The sequence below is a fragment of the Camponotus floridanus genome, unplaced genomic scaffold, assembly GCF_003227725.1.
Source record: "Camponotus floridanus strain SB8 unplaced genomic scaffold, Cflo_v7.5 scaffold33, whole genome shotgun sequence".
In the NCBI taxonomy this organism is placed as follows: Eukaryota; Metazoa; Arthropoda; class Insecta; order Hymenoptera; family Formicidae; genus Camponotus; species Camponotus floridanus.
This window is the reverse complement of record NW_020229470.1, coordinates 731,871-753,714: the sequence shown is the minus strand read 5'-3', so window position 1 is coordinate 753,714 and position 21,844 is coordinate 731,871. Positions and strand designations below refer to the sequence as shown.

Here is a 21,844-nt window from a genome sequence, read left to right as displayed (position 1 = left end):
AGTCTAATCGTCCAATTTATCATTTCAATCATTGTCACGAAAGCGCATTACGCGATACGACACGATGACTTAACACGGTGAAAAGCCACGAACATGATCGTACCACGCGATATAACGCGTGACGCAAGAAAGTATGTATAAAATATAATATAACGAGGAGAATCATATCGGCTCGTAAGAATCGCCCGAATAATATAAGCAGTTTCACGGCTTTTGGAGCGGATATTAAGCGAAGCCAAGCCGCGCGCTCATGCACGACTATGTACACGCAACCGTGGGATTTCGCGTTATTACGCGAGCCGGTGCATTTAGATATTCCCTCGTGTCTCATGGCGCTCCCGTATAGCGGCGCACACAAACGCATAGAAGAGAAGACGTAGACACGTACTTGCAAGTGCTCACGTATATTTTCGCTCGTTTGCATTCGCATGCAAACGCAGTAAATAGTCGTATAAACAACGGCAGGGGGGGAATAATAGCGTCAGCGTGGATGGTGGCGGAAAAAGGGAGCTCGTGCGAGCGTCCCTCGCACCGGACTGTACAAGAAATTCATTCCGACATAAAGCACGCCATGGATTCCCCGGATAATTATTTGCGTCCGTGAGGGAGAGATAAAGAGAAAGAGAGCCCAGCCAACCCCGGAACTTTCCGTTCGCGTTTGCATCGCTGATAAATTCTGGACATAGTAAATGCACAACACGGTCCGATCTACCTTCCTGATCTCCGTCGTGCACGTGCGACCCCGCACGTTTCGTCTGGAAAGCGTGATCTCAGCCTGATGCGGCACGTTGATGTTGTTCCGATAGCAGATACCGCTGTACTTCGCGTATAAAATTTTGAGTTTTCAGAAATTGCAGCGCACATCAAATTCCGCATCAGGACCGCAATCGCGAAAACGGTATCTCCCTCTTTCCGTTTCGCGATCAAATTCTCGTTATGGCACTCGTTTCTCTTTGGAACGCACGATCGTTTATCGTCGCGCGCATTCGAGTTGACATTCGAAGCGTATTGCCATCGCCGTCACCTACGTCGGGACTTATCGCGAATATTGTCGCACGGTGAAATCTTCAGGTGACGAAGGACTAACGAGGACGAATCATTCGAGACGCGGAGGAAAGACACGGTTTATTTCTCGCTCGCAACTCGCGCGGTTCTTCCTTCTCTGAGAGGAAGGACGGTGATATCTCGTATGAGAACGGGGCGACAAGGTTTTCGTCAATGTCGGGGTTAGACACGCTTAGATTGATTTCGAAAGACGTGTCAAGGAAATTGACGTGCCGCTGAGAACGCGGGTAACTTTAGTCCTGCCGAGGTTCTTACACTGTTCGAAGGAATGTGTCGCGTCATACTGTCAGTTCTCGACTCGTACCGCGTATACACAATCTTGTCGTCTCTCAGAATCTGATCGTTCCAGATTCTCTTGATTTGTCTCTTACGGCTGTTAACAGGTATGTCTACGGATCCGATTGGAAAATATTCAACGCACAAAAGTTACATCAATAGCTACGATGAGCAAACATTTGCCGTCTAAATTCTTGTAAATCGATATTTGATAAATCTAGTTGAAAACGCGCGTTAGCCATAAAACGTTAGCGCGAAAAACAATAGAGACGAAATGTTTGTGTCTTCGAGTAGGAAAAGGAAACAAGTTTCTCCTCGCTCGCGCGCAAAGGGCCCTCGCAACTAATTTCACTTTCAAAAGTGCCTACCTCGCGCGTTCTCATTATTTATCTGCAATTAAGAATCTCGAGGGGCGTCGGCGCTCTGCCACGCCGACGTATCCTCTCTTGTCCCACTACTGTCTGCTCCGCTCTCCTCCCACTCCTCCGATCTCAGGCACTTCTGCATATACCGTCCGCGGGCACCGGAGAGGAGAGGATCCCGACTGTTCGGGTGGTCTCGCACCGGCCCCTCGGGTTCATCACAGACAGCGCCGCGGCGAACTCGCGGCTCCCGACAGCGTTCTCCGTTCCTCCCCCCTGCATACGTGCGATTCCCTCTCGCTCTCTCCCTCGAGCTCTCTTTTTCTTTCCGTCCGCTTCGAGTTAGACCTCCGCTCTCCCGCGGCTTTCTCCCCTTTGTCTCTCTTTCTCTCTCTTCCTGCCACCGTCGTTCTCCGTTCTCTCGCGATGCGCTCATCTCGCTTAACGTCAAAAAACATCGCGATTTTATCACCCCTTTCAATTAACTTAACAATATGCCAGATACACAACAAGAGATAGCCAATAGTTCCGCAGCCGTAAGCGCGGCCGACGGAGAGCGACGGAATGGCAGGGCCATCGGCCGCGGCCGCCGGCAAAGTTTCGTCCCGTGCGGCCAAACTCAACGAGCGGAGGCGAGTCGGAGGGACGGCGAATAACATATGCCTCTCGAACTCGAGTGACGATGCCCTGGCATTGAAACGGGCCTACTTTTCGGCGCGCGTAATCCCGATCGTAATGTCGTGGCCATTATGCCCGACGATCTTTCCGCTGTCCCTTTCTACTCCACCCTCTCTCTCTCTCTTCCTTTTTGCCTCTTGCATCTCGATACGTCGCGGAACTTGCCACCGCAGAGTCGATAAGCCCCTCGTGCATATTGGAGTAGGTACTTGCGAAGACGTACAATGTTGGTTATCGAAGAGAACCAGCGACGGTGGCTTTTTTTTTTATTTATGCCATCGTCCCTTCTCCCTCCCATCGCACGTATACGTACGCCCACACGTGCATTTGCTCTCTTTTCCTCTCGCATGTCTCGAAAGATATCCCGAAAAGTTGTACGATGACAAATGACCAGTCCTCGAACGAGTCATCTATATCACGCGACTCGTCTCTCGGTTAGATCGCGGAATATTTCTCGAATTATTGTCGATCGCGTCGCGCGACTCGCGAATGTAACAGCTACCGATGTTACGCGCTGATTTCGCGAGCGTTTCAATTTTATGTCCGAAAAGGTAATCTCGTTCTCGAGATCATCGTGCTCGTTACTTACGAGGAAGCGCTGCTTTTTGCCGGCTACGCTATTTGTTCTTTTACAGCTCGTTACGCCGCGACGCTTTTTCTTCGCGGTGGTTAAGGAGCCCGGGGCCCCGTTGACGAAATGTTGCGGCGGCCGTTTCGCCCTGCGCGACGTAATCTCGCGTTGCATTATTTACCGCGACGTGTCGCCGGTGCCAACGACCGCCGAGTAACGCCGCGCGCATTTCACGCTCGTAAAACACGATTAAAATAAAGCGTTAGATTTCTTCCCGAAACCACTTAACGACACATTCCGGTCGTTGGACTTTTGCAACGTCATTATCGCGAAATTGCCTCATTGTATTGGCCGAGAGAAGCGTAAGATTGTGCGCTACAGCTCCTGTATTGAAAGTGGCGGATAAGAGCATCTCTCTTTCTTTCTCTCTCTCTAGATTTTTATTATTGTCGATCAATCACGATTCTTATCTTCCAACTGTGTCGAGTCGCGAGATCGTACGCGATAACGATGAGAAAAGAATTACGCGCGGTCAAAAGTTACCGGACGAAATTGTCCGTTTGAAAATTAAGTTAGAGACGTCCGCTCGTCGTGGAAGTATCCTAGAGGTCATAGTATGACGATGAACAAATACCTTTATCGTTCGATGATTAATCTAGAAACGAACGAGAGCGCGCGATACGGCTAACGGAATATGATCGTGACGGAACCGTGTTAAAACGCCTTTTTTTTACCCCCTGCAGTAACCGAAACGCCTCTCCCGTGTCCGTCGAGATCGGCACAGTCATCGTCATCGTCTTTCTTCTCTTCGTTTTCGTCCTCTTCCGCGTTATTGACATGCATGCCGATAGATTACGTAGCGGTCTATCTGTCTCTCTCACTCTCTCTCTCTCTCTCTCTCTCTCTCTCTCTCTCTCTCTCTCTCTCTCTCTCTCTCTCTCTTTACCTATATTTTATTCATCCATCTCCGCTGCTATTCTTAATGTTTTACGCTTGGGAATTTTTATTTAAAATTTCATTTTAAATATCCTACGGGAAAATTTCAGAAAACAAAGATATGCGAATACGCGATAGCGACAGTCTAAAAAAATCGGGAAAGAATCTATACATTTGCTCAGCTGCAAAGTGCAGCGAGTCGAGTTGAGAATAGCTTGTGGATCATTTCAAGGACGAGGTGAGACTGGTAGAAGTATCGTTGCACGTTTGAAATTCCTTCGACTCACCTCGAGGACTCGCGTTCAAGTAATTGCTGTCTTCTTCAGTTCACCGAGTGCCTCTAACGGTTACTTGTGTCGGAGATTCGCATGGTTAGACACGCCGATTTGAGTCTCTTCATACATCGCTAGGAAAACTTGTCGTAACTTGACCTGAAAGAATCAAAAGATAAATTAGGTTGCGTTTTGGATATTATATGCGAAGCCGCGATAGAGAAAAAAAGACTTCCGATCGTAGCCTTCTCGGAACTCGCGTGAAATCATTTTCGTGATTAAATGTTACGTTTTTTTTTAGCTGAGAATGTCTCGTTATCTCACACATATTCTCCTTCCCGTTTATCACGGAATCCGCGACCGGTGCGGCGTTTTTACTCTTTCCTTTCGTTTTTAATGGCGCAGATAGTTCGTGCCTTGCTGCGGGGCTTGCTCAACCATCCTTGTTGTCGTCAACTTCTTGTTCTTCTTCCTCTACACCTTCTCATTATCGTGCTGCCGAAATGTAATGGATCACGGTTTGCGAGAAATAAAGAAAGAGAGAGCTGCTTTCTGTCAAAACGTAGAAAAAGAGGTGGCGAACAAAAAAAACAAGTAGAACAAGAGCAAAAGGAAGAAACATGGGACGTTAAAAATTCGAATGAATTTAGCAATCTTATCCAACACCCACTGTAATTACAACTTTTAAGAGCAGCTACATAAAGTCGTGTATCGAATTTGTTGCCAAGCATGATTTAAATTCCGGCCTAAAAAGAAAGAAAAACTCACTTGAGATTTCATGACAATAACTTCCACATCTTCCTCTTCTTCTTCGAATAGAATAATTTGAGCTTTAAAGTGTCCTAATAAGCTATGAATTTAATAGCAACCAATTTAAATTATAATAAACCAGTTATTCGAGCTTGATATAACGACGTGGAAAATAATGTTGACGGGAATTATTTTCGCATTCTACTGGTGCGTGATCATAAAGAAAAGAACGGTGGCGGACGGTTGATAATGTTTTGTAGAAGTCGATTAATTAGTTTCCTTTTTGAAACGAGATAACTATTTTTCTTTTTTAATAGCGCTATCTTGTAACTTATCGAGTGCAGACGGAAACTTCTCGTTATACGCCTATTTTATTTATTGAACAACTGGTTTCGCAAGAAATTAATTTCTTTAATTTATAATAAACTTTCGAAACCTGTTGCTGTTGCTTTTACCATCCCACTTTGCGGCAAATGTAAAATTAGTCCCATTTATTAAATAAATCCTAAAATTAAGAGAGAAACTTATCATTACCGTATCAATCACGCGCTCGCGCATGACAAACATAATTAAGGCGATTAGCGAATAAAAATCAGCAAATGATGCAGTATGAACATATAATTTTTGACGATTTTCGACAACGCGCATTGCATTATTTCACCGATCGTAGTCTCTTCTCTGAAGAAATCTTTCGAGGACACCGAAAAGTCGGTCGGCGGTAGACGATTCGGGTACCGACGCGCTATCGTATCAGCTCCGTAGTACGTATCGTATCGCCCGGCCGGATCATTACGCCTGTACGTGGTCTATAAGCTGTAGAGAGCAAAGCAGAACAGAGCGGAATCGCGCGCGACGTGCGCAAGAAAACCCCGGTACGAACCCTGGCGGATCGTCCGCTCGTAACTCGAGGTAATTAGAATCAGAAGTACCTACACCCTCTTCTTCTTCTCGGCGGTCATCCACTTCCACCCTCTCATCCACTCGCCCTCCTTCCTCGTTCTTATTCTTTTTCTTGTTCTTCTTTCGTCTCTTTGTGGCTCGGTGCCTCATGTACTCTGTCGGGCCGTCGTCTCGTCGCCCCATGCGGCGCGTTTGCATATACACGCACGTGCGTAAGCGATGCGCAAGACAGGTCGACCGTAGACATGCGCGTGCGGCTTCTCTTTCTCCTTCCTGCCCTTTTCCCTTCTTGGAGAACTGTGCGTCTTTTAAGTTTCTACTATCTTTTCGCTCTCGCTCGTCCTTACGTACTTTCTATGTGCGTATTTTTCTATCCTTTTTCGCGACGTCATAAGATTCTCTCGTTTTATCGATTACACGGATATTCTCGCCATCATTGACACATTAAAATAAAGATTTTGTACAAACGCTTGTATATTGGGCGACAAATTTAACTAGCAAAAATTCCAAACAAATCTGAGAATCCCATCTGAGAATTAAAATTGGCACAATTTATGCAATTTTTCAGAGACAATTAAATTTTTTTATACACGAAATATTTATGTAAAAATTTCTCGCCTTCGAATTATGTCGAATACTCTAGGGACAGTTTCAATACACGTAAATGGAGTTTCTCTCTTTTCTCTCTTTTTCTTCTTTTAAATTTAGCCTCTGTCTTTTAGTGTTTTCTTCCACGTCTACTCTGGTTTTCCAACTTCCTTCCATTGCCTTTTCTTTTCTGCACGAGTTCTAGCGGATTCGTCTCGCTCCACGTACACGAGGAACGCTCGTTACGAGTGACTACTTCGTAATTGCGATTATTATCGATCTTCCGGAGATGCTAGCGAGATCATAGTAATTTCGCAGGTCGGTAGTTCCCCGCATCTGAGTGGTTTCTTTCGTTCTCGTTCAGAGTTATTGCACGCCAACTAACATTTTCTTCGACGGTTTGAAATTTATTTCTTATAGCAGTTTCTTTGACAATTTAAAATATAACAAGGTCGCGGTTTTCAGCTACGGTCGCAATTGATAAATTTTTAACGAAAATAAAGTATTTCTCTCAACAGCATTATATTAAAAATACTCGCTGAATTTAAATAACCGTTTTTAATCTTGTTAAACTTTTAAACGTTTTTTGCAGCAAAAATTAAAAATACTCAATATTAGTATATAAGATAAAATATAAAAAGTCATATGCAACAGCGGAGTAAAACACAATGTTGAATTTATAAATCACATAAATACAAATTAAAGCAATATTTAAAATGATTAATATTTTAAACAATAATTTTTCTGCACTTAATTGAATTTTTTAATACATATAATTTACACGAACAAATATTTTTATACAAACTTTTATAAAGTAAAAATAGAATTTAATTTTTTATATAAGTCCAATAATTATAAATTTTAACAAAAATTATATTTTTATACATATATATTCTTGTATAAAAATATTGATTATAAATATTTAATATTCTAAATATTTCGGAATAAAATTAAAAATATTTTATATACATTATATAATATAATGCACAGGGTGATGTAAAGTTACTACCGTGCATATAAACGAGAAATTAGCTTTTCAAGTAACAAAAAATTGAATAAGTTAATAATTGCTTACCCTATGGTTGCTCTGCCGCTGCCTCCCCGAGTCTTCTCTTGCTCTTCCTTGATTCTTCATTGCACTTATAATAGCACTCACAATTATGAAAACATAATTACTTACGCGCACTTTCAACAAAATACGATAATCTCGCGGCACTTTGTACGACACTTCCGACGTTAAGTATAATTTATTATATTGCGATCAGAGAGAAAAATAACACGAAAACTACGATCTCAAGAAACTACGATCCGCTCGAAATCGAGCGATCAACTTCACGCGCCACTCGCTACGTAAATTATGACTTAATAATTGAACGTTCTATATAATGCTCGACTCGGAATCGATTCGCTTTATACCACGTTTATGTGACATTTTAATGACCAAAAAACACAAAAATGACATCGATAATTCCACCCTGCTATCTCGTAATATTACGCGAGCCGAGTTAATGTTTCAAAATGTGACAGTAAGGATTAAATAAATTCGTGGATTAGTAATAGCTAATTGTAATAAATATGGAAAGTAATTAAATTTAATATTTTTAGCGTTTGTGACATATAAGGAAAACTAATTTTTGTGCATTTGGTCGCACGATTTCCGAGTATTAGTTTCTTGCAGTTCGTAGTTTCCTGCAATATTTTCGCGTTACTTTTCCATCGTAATATAATAAAATGCATATCGCACAATTAAGTATCATGTAAAATGCCATAAAATTATTTTTTATTCTGATTAGCGCGCCATCGTAATTTATCATGTTTTCACGCATGAGTGCCACAAAGAAGCAACAGGAGATGAAAAAGATGCTCGAGGTGGCATCAGGCGACCGCGGAATAATAATTATAAGATGAACAATTTATAAATTTAATTTATATAATTTAAATTTATATAATTTAAATTTATATATTAAAAATTTATATAAGAATTAAAACGCATAATATATAATATATAATCGCAATCTATATCTTTCACATTTGTACATTTTGACTGATAAAGAAATAAATAATATCAGAGCGCTTGATTAAATTAAAAAATGACTTTAACGAAGTTGGATTTATCTCTACTACACTCTAATTAATCCGAACGATTCATATATCGCGAAAGGCGATACGGAATGATTGGTTGCTTTCCACGTTTGAGAAATTGCATCGGATATCGAAATGTCGCGTGATTGTGTTCGAATGTCACGACCGAGGGTACCGGCACGATCCAAAAACTCACACCTTTCCGTGAGCTGAATTAATTAACGACGGCCGTGGCGAAATCAAGGCCACGGTGTGATACGCCCGAATTCGGACGAAGACCCGGCCGCTTTTTAATAGCCCCCAGGAGTAATGATCGATTACTGGGTTGCGTGTTAGGAGGTCCCGCGGGGGGACGACATTGTCGCGCGATTCGCCCAGCAGGCGACTCCGGAACATCAAATGCGACCGCTCGTCGCCGTCTAAATTATTATTACCGTTCTACACGGTAACACCCGTAGGCCCGCAGGTGTAAACGCTGGACCCTGCGTGTGCGGCCGACCGGCAGTACACGCACTCTTGCGCATTCACGGATTCCTCGTAGCGATAGCGTGTAAAAGCGTACTCCCGCATGAAAGGGCTTCTAAGAGAGCTAATGCGGCCGATCTGTCTCCTTTTGGCTGTGTAATCAAGGCAACGCTAAGGATTGATGGTAGAGGAGGTGACATTAAAAAATTGCACGGGAAATAAAAATTAGCCTCATTTACCGTGATATTCGCCGGAGGTCGTCCAGAAACGAATACAGCGCGATTTCAGTCTGCTCATTATGCAACATTGGTGAGCGTAAAACTATTGAAATTTTTTATATGCTGTTAGATTCGATATAAAATTGCGCATTCCAAAAAAATATATAAATTATTTTGCCAAATGTTTTTTTAATATATCAAAATAAGTGAAATCAAGAACGGTTCGGGATCGCTCGAAAGAATCGATCGAAAATTATTTTTGACAGTCAGTAATAGAGAATTGACATCTATCAAATAATAATTACAGTTCAACGTAGCATACTTGTGTTTGGAACTTTTTGATCAATCTCAAGATAGGAAGGCGACATGCTGATGCTTCTTCGCAGATATATGTATGACTCTATCGGATCTGTTACCGGATTGCAAAGCCGATCCTGGAAGTAAAGCTTCTCTTCCTGAATATGTCATCGAAATATGGAACTTCTACTCTCTTATTTATCTGTCTCTTTCTGTTTTTCTCTCGAGATCTGCGAGTGAAAAAGGCATGCCGCCGTTGTCGAATCGAAAGCCAGAAAAGGTCATCGAACAGCCGCCGTTCCCGAGTGTAGGTGGTTGAGAAAAGACCAGACAAATTACCCTCGGCTTAATATGACAATGTGCCATCAACTTTGGCCTACACACTGACAGTTACCATTTCATACACCTCCTTCTTCGTATCCCATACTTCCAGCCCCACTCGCTTCGGATCACATCGTTCCGCGATTTCAATCTCCAACCGCGTCGTTATGCCTGGACCACGTGCACACGGTGGGTCATGGGTAGATCAAGAGCGATACAACTCGATACACGCGATATACATATATCTGCTTTAGAGAGATTGCACGAAGAAATCTTGTGCTTCTTCGTGTTTTATAAATGATTTGTATATAACATTTTGTTTAATTATTATATATATTTATGTAAAACTTTTTCAATATAAAATCAATTTCCATTTCGCATATAATTTTAACACTGATTTTTATTTTATTTGTTTTTGAATTTCTATAGATTTCTATAGATATAAAAGTATAGCTCTCTTATTCGAAATATTAATTAATTATCTTTAATTCCATTAGTTGCAATTCATACATTTGTTCGATGTGGATTTCAATTCTGTTTCGTGAAATTTGCGTGTAATATATAAAAGTGTAACGTAGGCAATACGGCTAATGTAGATTCAACATTAATGTCCCGTAATTAAATAACAATTAGCGAGAATAAATGATGGTCGAGGAACGGTATACGAGCGATGCACGTGTAACTGTTCTTGATATATGATTCCATAAGCATGTATTGTGTGCAAGACGAAATTGATCCCGGAGCTAGGAGGCGAACGAAATTGCTGGCGCGATGAGAAGTCGGTTCAACTTGATGGATTTTTGTCTATCTACCTGCCCATTTGTCGGTGAATGCGGGATATACTGGTGACGCTCCACTTGTTTCGCGAGGAATTCGACAAAAGCGCTAATGAAGATACGCGGTCGAGGCAATGAATACGAAATGAGATGCTCTTAGAAAAGCATCGGTACAATGAACCACAGCCACGAAAAGAGTCAAAGACCCTGAGGCAAGAGCATTCGTTCGAGATATAGTCACTGGACACTTAAACGACGTCTTTCCTTCTCTCTTTGCATCCTCGGGCCCTCCCCCTCTCAACCTCTATCGTTTCGTCTGTGCCCCCTTTCGCGCTCGTTCTCCATTTTCGGACGCGTGAGAGATATCTCCGAATCATTAACGGCAATTAAAACATTGATCAAGTGGGAGCCCTACGATGTAGCGGAGGGACGTACCTGGTCGAACGTGAAAAGGATTTCGTGGGGTCCGGAGGGTGAGCGAACCCGGAGGGGAAGGGAGAGGACCTCATGCGGCGAGAGCATATTACTTCGCAGGAGACTACGTGGGCCTGCCTCTTCTTCTTCTTCTTCTTCTTCCTCCATACGGTTCTCCTTCTCCATCTCATTCGTCGTTGTACATTTCTCTCCTTTCTCTCTTTCTCTCGCTCGCTCTGCGCGAAGCTCTATGGCTGCCCTTCTTGTCGTCGCAGTGTCTCTCAACGTGTCTCTCGCGTCACATGCACCGTCAATTCTACCGCGTGACTAGCGTAGTCTTAATGATTATCGTTGAATTTCTCTATTAGGCAATCAACTACGTGTTATATTTAATTGATGCCGGCGTGAGTATACGTGTACGTAAACGAGATCGATTAGTATATTCGTGAATAGCCGATTACGCAATCCGATTGAATATTTCCGGATAGGCTGGCTCTTATACTTCTCACAGTACAGCCGCACAATTTAAGTAATTTCTAAATGACCGGTCTTTTTTTGCGCTATATCTTGCTCCCGCTGCGCTCCGATTCGCTTGATTGGGTAAGCGATTTTAAATGCCAACCGCGTAATTTGTATCGGATATAACTCGCCGATTAAATTGATCCAATTTGTAACACAAACATATAATATGAGCACAATTTAAAATCTAAAAAAAACATTAATCTTATGTTAGATTAAGCGCATTTCGCATAATTACGCATAATCTAGCTGCCAATTTTTGTTATTCTTCACTTCAATCTAATGGAATTTAATCGTCAACCAAAAATAAATACGACAACATCGTATTTAAAATCACGTTAAAACAAGAATGCGTCGAGCAGTACATTATATCACGATATAAACGATTAACGTTTCCAATACATTATATCACGATATAAACGATTAACGTAAATCAAAGATTCTTATCGAAAGAAAGATCGATATATTGCATAACACGCAGCGATTCACATGCAATTTTTCTTCTTCGCATCCAATTCTAGAGAGAAAAGAACCGAGACCAAATTTCGCTAAAATGGCTAATCATATAAATACGTGATTCTAATTAATACGCGCATTTATACATCTCTTCCGGCGTGTAAATACCGTTCAACAATTTTGTGAACGTAAATCATCTTGCTCGACAAGACGAAAGAAAGCTTTTTTGTACGTAATGAGCTATGTAGAGCTAAATATCTAAAATCATGATGAATAATGCAGGGACGAGAGGAAAGGGACAGTAGTGCCGTGTAGAAGCTAGAGGGGAGAAATATGAAGGGTTGGTAAACGAAGAGGCTGCAGCGATGGCCGGAACCGAGAGGGGGAGTGTCGACAATCGTGTTGTCATTTCTCAAACGGCCGTGCCGCCGCGTTCCGAGGACCCGGCCATTCTCTCCCGCCGTGTTCGCCTTCTCCCTCGTCCATCTTTGGCGTCTTTTCCAGCCGGCTCTTCTCAGTTTCGGAGCGGAATCGTCTGTCGTGTCCCGCGCCGCGCGGTTATTTATTTAATATTGTCACCGATCAACCAAACGGAAAGGAGAGAAAAGATGAACCGAGAGAGAGAGAGAGAGAGAGAGGACGCGACGAGGAAGCAACGGAATCTCGTTGATGACCTCCCCGAGAGAGATCGATGACGCATTCTCGTCGCGCGAGAGATGAGAATGAGCAGCCGTCTCTGTGAGCCATCGCTGCGATGTCAACTGATAAGTAACAACGTGGGTGTAGAAGAGTACGCGAGGAGAAGTGAAACTTCTTTTAATCTTTATTCGCATGATTTATCATCGAATGATTGGAAAACTGTGCGCAAAAGAAAAAGAGAAAGAGAGAAAAAAAAGACAATGCTCGGCAATGAGTATGCAAATGTCAAATGGTGCGTTATCTAATTGACGATCAGCGATAACTATACGCTAAGCAATCAACGATTCGGTATAGCCATCGATTTTCGATTGATCGACCTTCGAGGTCGATTCTAATAGCAGAACCGATTATTATATTATAGTTACGACAGGAACGATATGTATTTAATTGAACGTAACCGCAAGGTCGATCGTTCGAATTGTTTCGCTCTTAACAAAGTGCTCGTTCTCACGTTCGACGGAGGCACGGGAAGGGGAAAAAAGGTACGGCGTGTGCGTTAAAGGAATTTAAATTGGCATCTGTCGGGTAAAGAGCCTGGAATTACTGTAAAAGTCTCCGATTCGCGCCCACGCGTGTTTATTACTGACTCTTCTTCTTTCTCTTTCTCTCTTTTTTCACCCTTTCTTCTCTCGCGTTCCATCTCCTTATTCTCCTCGGCGCCGGGGTATACGGTTTAAGTTAAGTTTGTAAGGTAGACAACCCTCTTATTTACTTTACCGGTCCATGAAGATCACGTGCTCGATAAAATCCGATTTTGAAAGCGTTCCTCTCGATCCTCTCGATTTTTTTCTTATAAAGATAATAATAAATTTAGAATTATTTAGAATTATTTAAAACTATTCTGATTTTACATAAATCGATTACATGGATCGGTTTATTACTATTTTACGTATATTATTTTTAGTATTACTATTTTATTATTTCTAGTCTTAGCACATATATAATGGTACTTAAATATCGATGGAAATCTGTTATCATATATGCAATGTAAAAAAACAATCGCTAATTCCTTAAACGCGATGTTTACATATAATTCATTTCTTTAAACAATTTCTTAGAAAAACCTAGATAAAATAATTAAAGGCTATAATCCGAATTCACTCAACCGAGTCAATATACATATAATTATGCTAATTAACTAAGTAAAGTTGAATACATTTTGCGATTTGCATAAATTATAAGCGAGATAAGAGTATTACATAACAGTATACCTAAGTTACATAAATATATATATAATAAAATGATGTTTGATAAGTAACATCTAGCTTATAAGCGCTAGCGCTGAGATGATCTTGTGTATTGTATTCAATGAATATTGATTGTGTTGCACATCAATCCTTGTAAAAAAATTACAAAACAGAGAATGAAGCATGAAACCGACTCTTTTCAAATTAACGATGTGTAACTTGAACTTGAATTCTTTCTTCCGATTTGGATATCGGCGCAAGCATGTCGCTCGAACATCTGTGCGTAAATGTCCGAATCGAGCAACGCGGAACCGCAATAGTTCCCAAAGAGGATCGTTGGTATCCTTCCTCGTTGCGTTCCGCGGCACCTTGTCCCCTGGCCTGGCCGCGCCATCGGTGCCTTTTACGCGAACAAGAGAGGGATTTTCGGACGCTTCGTATCTGATTATTTACCGGGGACGGACGATCTTGATACTCGCCGGTTCGTTGGCTAAATGCCACGGGGGAATAAAACATTGTTTGCCGATAGGAGTCGTGGACGCGGAGCAAGCCACGTGATATACAATGCCGCTTACCATCATTATTTATGCACCTTCTTTCCCCCTCGGTCTTCTTCCTCTTTGTCCATTCGTTCTGTCGACTTTTTCAGCAATCGACGAATCAGACACTCGTGAAACAAACATATGCGTTTTCTAAATTCTAGCGTTGTCTCCCTCTCGGATAAGCTAAACAAGAATAAATGTCAAAATTCGTGAATGTTGTTTCTGCTGTATCTTTTTATCTTGCGATCAATTAATCGAGACGAAAGCCCAAAATGAATATTTTGCGGTAGCAATCGAGATTTACTATTTCGATTAATCAAGACTGACGTTTTCTCTTCATCGAATCGACGTATATAAACGTCCGTAAAATCCCCGGTATGATCCTCGAGGCGGAATTCGTCGACATTTGCTGACGAGTCGTGGAATGTACGCTGCCCCTCGTGGCTAAGAATCGAACCCTTCCTTCCGAGAGAGAGGACGAGCTATCAACGTGGTATTTACAGGCTCCGCGCTTTAAAGGATTGGTCGGTACTCGAGTGACTTACGAGGAGCGTTTCGCTCGATACGAAATACATTCCGCTTGAAGCGCGCGTTAGGGAAGAAAGATTTATTGGATACGAAAGACGTTGCGGCGAACGAATGGCTCGGCATTAAATTTTAAGGAAGCATAATTAGTATTGTGGTGTCGGAATATCTCGCTATCGGTACGCCGTGTGTCTTGATAAAAGCTCCGAATGTCTTTTGTAATATGGTCGTAATCATCGCGCATTGACGTCAGCATGTTACGGCATATTATCACATATACATTGCGCTATACATAACGCAAACTTTAATGCGAATGTCATTAACAAGAAAAAAGATGCATGAAGAAAAATATTTTTCGAAATAATAAAAATATAATTATACAATGGGCATGTGCAAATTTCGTTTATCCGTTTATTTATTAAATTATTTAAGTTGCATTCTCAATAAAATCTTTTATCAATATCGAAAGTGGATAAATCTATATTCGCACATTTTAAAAGAGAATCGTAACGTTCATTTTGATTTTCGTCTACCTTGCTCCGTGATTCATGCGGGAGCAATTTCGCTGACGAACGGACATCCATCCCGACGAATCGCTCGCGTTAAGAAAAAGGAATTCGCATCTCGCAAAGTGTCTTAGAGAGAGATCTCGATCACACGTAGATGGAAAGACGCGAGGCATTCGGTCTCCCGCCTCATCATTCCTCTCATTCATCTCCCTTCCACTGGCGTGCACACTTTCGTTGTTATTGTCACCGGTTGACCTGTTCTTTTTCCCTCGATTCCACCTTTCATCGCCGAAAAGGCGGAGGATCTCGACTGAAATTTCAACCAAACACACTCCTCACGGCCGACTCGACAGTAAAAAAGCGAACCCGCGTGCCTTCGTCCGCCGGTTTGCAACGTGAGATAAAGACGGCAAGAGCGATTGGCTTGCGCACCGTGCCTTTTTTCTCGATTGATCTCCTTCTCTCTCTCTCTCTCTCTCATTTCAGACTTGTTGTAAATACGAGATGGAGCGTAAATCGGAGAGCGAGCAAGAAAGAGAGGCCGCAAGATCGAGGGTTAACGTAGCGAGGGAGAAAATGGGAAGAGGAAGGAATACGGGTTGAAGGAAGAAGCATATTAGCGAAAGAGAAAAGAGAGAAGGAGAGGGTCAAAAATGACGTGAGAGTACGTGGTGGCGAGCAACGGGCCACGGCCAAGGCTCAACCTAAATGCGGGTCGAGGCGCGGGCGGGCCAACGTTGATATCGAATTTATCGGGTGTCGGGTTGCAACCGTTCGTGGTTCTGTCCTTAAGCACGCATCTACGGCATTTTGCCGGGCCAACGCGTCTGCAGAATCGCCGGGGACTTCGATTCGATTTGCTACGCTCCGAGAGTGACGACGCACGGCGTGGCATTAGAGACCCGTAAGTTTAAGGGACTGCGGCTCCCGATTTCGTCGCACGTCCGTCAAAAAGGTGTCGGCTGTTTTGCATAATAGAACGCCCTTAGAAGACTCCTGCTGCGGTGTTCGCGCACATTTTGATCCGTGAAATCATGTTCCCATATCATAAGAAGCAGAAATTGAAATATATTAAAAATTAAAATAAAAATAATATATGCATTATATTTATTATATATTATTTAATGTATCACGTTCAATAAATAATGTTTGAATTGTATTAAAATTTGAAGTTATCACATTTAGTTTACATTTAATTTTTGTGATTTAATGAAACTGTGGCCAATTAAAAAAATATTTTTCCTTTTGTTGTAAGAATTATATTTTTATATATTGCTTTCTACCGTAAAAGCGCCATTATCCATTACGTTCTCAGTCGAGCATTATCGAGGCAGACAATCGAGTTCACGAATGCGCAAGCAACATCACGTGTTTCGTTGTGCGTCTCAAGCACGCAACACGTGAAGTTATCGAGGGTTGAGTAGGTTGAAGAGAAGGTCGAGACACTAGACAGATGTTGATTAGGTGGTGCTCGGGGCATCCTTTTTTTCGATCTTCACCGGCTTCTCCACTCTCTCTTTCCATCTTCTCTTTCTCTTTCTCTCTCCCGTCAGCTAAATCGCGTTCTCTCTTATTCTCTTCTCTCTTCGTTCGTCATCTCCTTTCGAGCCCTATACCGTGCCTCGCCGTCAGTCTCGCTGAGTCGCTTCTGTTTTCAGACACGAAGCACGCGATTCTTGTTCGCATGTGTAACCGGCACTATCACCATCACCGCCGTCATCGTTGTCGTTGTTTGTCCGTCTGTGTCCGTTACTTGGTTCCTCGCGCGGTCGAAAAATCCATGTTCGATAAACGCTCGTTTATCGCATGTACCATGTTGCTATTAATATCAATCGCTAGAGTCATTTTTTCACCCACACCATACCTGTCATCGTCGGGCGCAAACCATTAAAGAAATTATTTTTGCCGAATCGAAGAATCACGAAAATGTGTTTTTATTTTTGGATTGAAATATATTTGGAATTGCATTCTCAAATATATGAAATTTGTTGATTCGTAATTCATTTATTTGATTAGATAAAAAAATGTTAGAGACACATACAATTTTTTCTGTTGACTCATTACTATAACAGCAATAAGTCATTATTGTGTAAATTGCTGAAAGAAAATTATTACATATATTTTTTATTTTATCTTTATTATTGATAATTTATTTTTGGTTCTGTGTCTTTAGCAAACGAATTTTAAAACTTAAAAGACGAGTGAGAAATTATCTCACATACGGAATTTTTATTTTAACATAAGAACTAGGTTTTACTTAACGTTTCCAATAAAACTTTCTCGAAAGCGGAAGCATGGTTACCATAGACATGGCAACGAAGCAGCACGTTAATTATTCAAGCCGGTCACAGATAATTCCTGTAATACATCGAGGTTCGAATGAAACTATAAATTACGTTGTCGCTAGGGCCATTACCGATCGAGTCCTTAGCTTATCTGGACGTTAATAGGAACTTGCGGAGTTCCAAGTATGATTAACGATCTCTCTTTAAATACTTTACGGTAATTTATATATTACAAGATATGTCTTAATTCAACACTAGAAATCGGATGTCTACTTCTCTTGAAAATTGTAGACGTTACTTTTAATTTTTGATTGATGCTTCGATCGAATCAATCGAGTCGGATTTCAACAACTAGTTTTCTCTTCTTCCCAAAAGAAAAATTAAGCGTATAACTGCATAATTTTTAATAACGTGGATGATAATATTACCACGTGTGCTTACGTTTGTGAGCTCGCATGGCGGGACAATTCTGTCAGGCTTTGATACAATCGACGATAAAGCTGCGAGAAACGTCATTTCGTTGAATGCGCGAGTTAAGAATGACAATGAATACAAGAGACGAGCGCGGCCCACGACAGCTGATAGTTTAGATAAGCGTATCATAACTGCGTCCTATATATGACGAGTGGTATTTTCCCTTTTTACGAGGATGGCCGGCCACGGATCCCAAATTAGAAATGTAGTCGCGGCGAAAAGACAGGAGGGAGTAATGAAGCGATTCGTATGCGAACCATGAAGATACCGTACGCATGGCTGCGGTGCCCTTTTTACGACCGGCATAGAAGAAAGAGAGAGAGGGAGGGAGGAAAAGAGAAACGCAGCGAGGACGACAGAATAAGAATGCTCTCGAGGCAATGTTGTCCCACCTTCGCTGCTTTCTTCATCAGATCTCGGCGTAACCGGAAGCACGCTGACTTGGTGGTTGTTACCGCGAGATTGGTTTTACTCTCGTTGGCATTCGTCGTACTACGCGCTTGCACGATACTCGTGTATCGTCGCTCTGTGCATTCTGCTTGGCGCGTTCATCGGCGAATTCCAAAACCGCCGCGCGGACTCTAGCGGAATTTCAATATCCGCTTATGATATATGCACGTCGAGATGAGGTCATTCATGTCACTCATGGCATCGCGGTTCTCAGAAATAAAACCCGACGATGTCATTTTTTTGATGAAGAGATTAAGCATCAGATCCACGTTGTAATATTTTCACCTCCAGCTCGTGTTTCAATCACGCATGTTCTGCAATTCTAATGCCGCATAATTTGGAAAAATTTTAAGATATTTCATATTTTTAATAAAAGTGTTTTAATAAAATAAGAACAATGGCATAGTGTTTCTAAATCGATTAAATTATTATATCAATAGTATTTAAGTTAAACATAATATTGGAAAATGGTTTCCTTATTGACAGTTGAATATTTCGCGAATATAGAGTTGTGATCGGTACCATAGCTCTAAAACCGTAGTCTTCACCGATAAAATGACCGGAGTCGTAAATTCGTTTTTGCCCATCTCCTTTACTCACCCTTCCTTTCGCGCCGTGGCGCGTAATTCGCTCTCTGACATTCTCTCTGTCCTGCTCTACCTCCCACCCTCTCTTCTTTTTTGCAATGCACTTAAACGTGCACGCAAGCAAAAATTCACAGAACGTTAGAACGCGGAGAAACTCGAGGGATCTTGTGGGATCACGTGGGTTAAAGATGCACCCGCGGTGAAACCAAAGTAGAAGGACATTTGAGAAGAAGTTCCGCGAGGTCATTTCGTTGGAGTCAAAGGAAGAGCCGCGAAGGGAGATGATGCGCGAGAATGAGAGACGGAAATCGTTACAGGAAGGAAATTACGTCGGTGCTCTGGACTCCATCGGATTCCTATTAGCAATAAAATCGGCCAACAACGACGGTGCGTGATACGGCCAGCGCGGTTTGCCACTCGGTCGATTCGGTATATGTCATTCCTTAAAGCGGCGCTTTGCTCCTGATGCATCATTTCGATGATGTTGCATCAATTACCGGGTCAGTGTCACGAGGGCCGGACGCAACGCATCTCGTCCGAACGATCTGTCCCTGTTCGGCGAATGTTCGATTTTAACGATCGCGCGCTCCGACGCCGATTGGCCGTCGCGTGATTCATGGTTCGGCATAATCGATACGGCCATCGAGGCGGAAATTACGAAAGAAACGGAAAGGGTAGAGAGATGAGCGAATAGTGAAGGATGTAGAAATTGGGATAAAAGGAGGAAAGATTTACGGAGATGCCAGAGACGCTATAGAAAATAAAGTTTCTTACTTCGACATCATATAAAATAATCGTAGTCTGAGTTTCGGATATACAAAAACAATGCCGATAGCATTCTTCAAGCACGAATATTTTTCTCGTATATATATATTTCATTTCTCCATAATAAGAGAGGTTGGCGAGATAATTTTACAATTTACTACACAGAATTATAAACGAGAAAATGAGTTGTCAGATTATATCCTTCGAACGTGAATATTAAGAGAAACGACTAGGAATTTCCGAAAGAAGAGATTGCATCGTGAAACGTAGGGGTGCATAATAGAAAACAACGAAAAAGGGAAAGAAGAATGAGAGAGGACAGCGTGCACGGTTTAGGCTGTGCATACGTAATATCTGATTCCACATTCGAGAGAGTCAAGAGGAGAATACCTTTCGATTGTTCTTGTCGTCCCTGGTGAAATAGAGAGCGCACACGGTTACGGGAAGGAGCAAACCTTCCGAAGCAGGAGAAAAGGTGGCCCGGAACAAAGAGAAAAAATGACAAGGATACGAAAGAGAGAAGGAAGGAAGCGGGGATGGTGATTGTTTTGCCGGTGACATGATAATACTTAGCTTAAGTGTATTTAAAGAGGACATAGCGCGTTGAATCTAAGGAGCTGAGAAGGAGAAAGAGGAGGAATGCTCTTCCGAGGGTGAACGATATACAGGCTATGTTGGTCCACGAGAAGCAAAGCGTGACGAAGATCGCACGAGGTGCATCTCCGTCCGGATCCTCATCCACATCGTCATCGAGCCGAGGGAGAATAGGGAGAGACAAGAAGCGAGATAGAAGCGAGAAAGAGAGTAGCTGGCTTGAAAGGAAAATGAGAAGAGAGAAGAAGTAACCGAGAGAGAGGATCCGGCGGCTGCGACGGCGATGACGACGACGGCGGCGGCTGCGCAACCTATTGTCCTTGTATCCACAGTCTTTTTCAATTCAAATTGAAGCCGCAAAAAAGCACAAGGCACGCACACGCATACAGATGTGTAATATATGTAGGCGTATACGCGCACACACGGATCGAAGGCTGGTCCAACGGCTCTACGCACTCTCTTTTCTCCGTCTTCTCTTCCGTCTCTCTCGGACTATCGCTCGTTTTCGTCCACATCGCGCGAGAGAGAGCCGATTCTATCGAACCGTAAATATTACCATCTCAGAAATGCAGGTAGCGCGAAAGGCATTCACCTCTCCTCCTCTTCCGCACACACGTATATCGACATAATGCATCGATGAGAAAGGGAAAGGGATCGCAGAATGGATCTAATCCGAAGCGAATGCGTTTCTTCTCCCTGTCGTCGTTTCCCTCGACCCGCATTTGTATCTACGAGAACAACGCGTTTCGTACAAGCGGATTATACGAGCATACTTTCGTAAGGCTCCAATCACTTGGCCGGCTAATAACTCCCAGTAACGGACATTGTATCGTCCCTTCATTACGCGAGATCTTTTATTGCACTTCAGCGCCGACGGCGATTTACATAACATGACCGAAAGAGAATGATGGTCGTAATAATTGTAATTTATGCGATTAACTCTCCAAAAAAAACCGGTATGCGCCGAAGTCGCGGTAGGCGAAAGACCCCCCTGATCTGTCTTAAACCTATAAACGCGTTCCTCGGACGTTTTTTGTGGCGCATGAGAGAGAAAGAGGACGCGCGTTTTCTTTCATAAATTGTATTTTATTTACTATGGTAAAATGCATTGTATTATATATAAGCAGAAGTATTACATTAATCAAGATCGAATAATGTGCGCAATAGGGATGGGCGATCTTGAATCAATCTTTTGAAGAATCAATTCTTTTATATCCGATTCTCGATTTTTTAGATCGATCTTACATCTTCGATTAATCCAGTGAATCAATTCTTAAGATT

General features: G+C 42.2%; 1 protein-coding gene across 2 annotated transcripts in view; it reads left to right on the top strand.

Annotated features, from left to right (window-relative positions):
- LOC105248839 (protein dachsous) overlaps positions 1-21,844 on the top strand; it is a 307,896-nt gene that overhangs the window by 69,468 nt on the left and 216,584 nt on the right. The window lies entirely within an intron of this gene.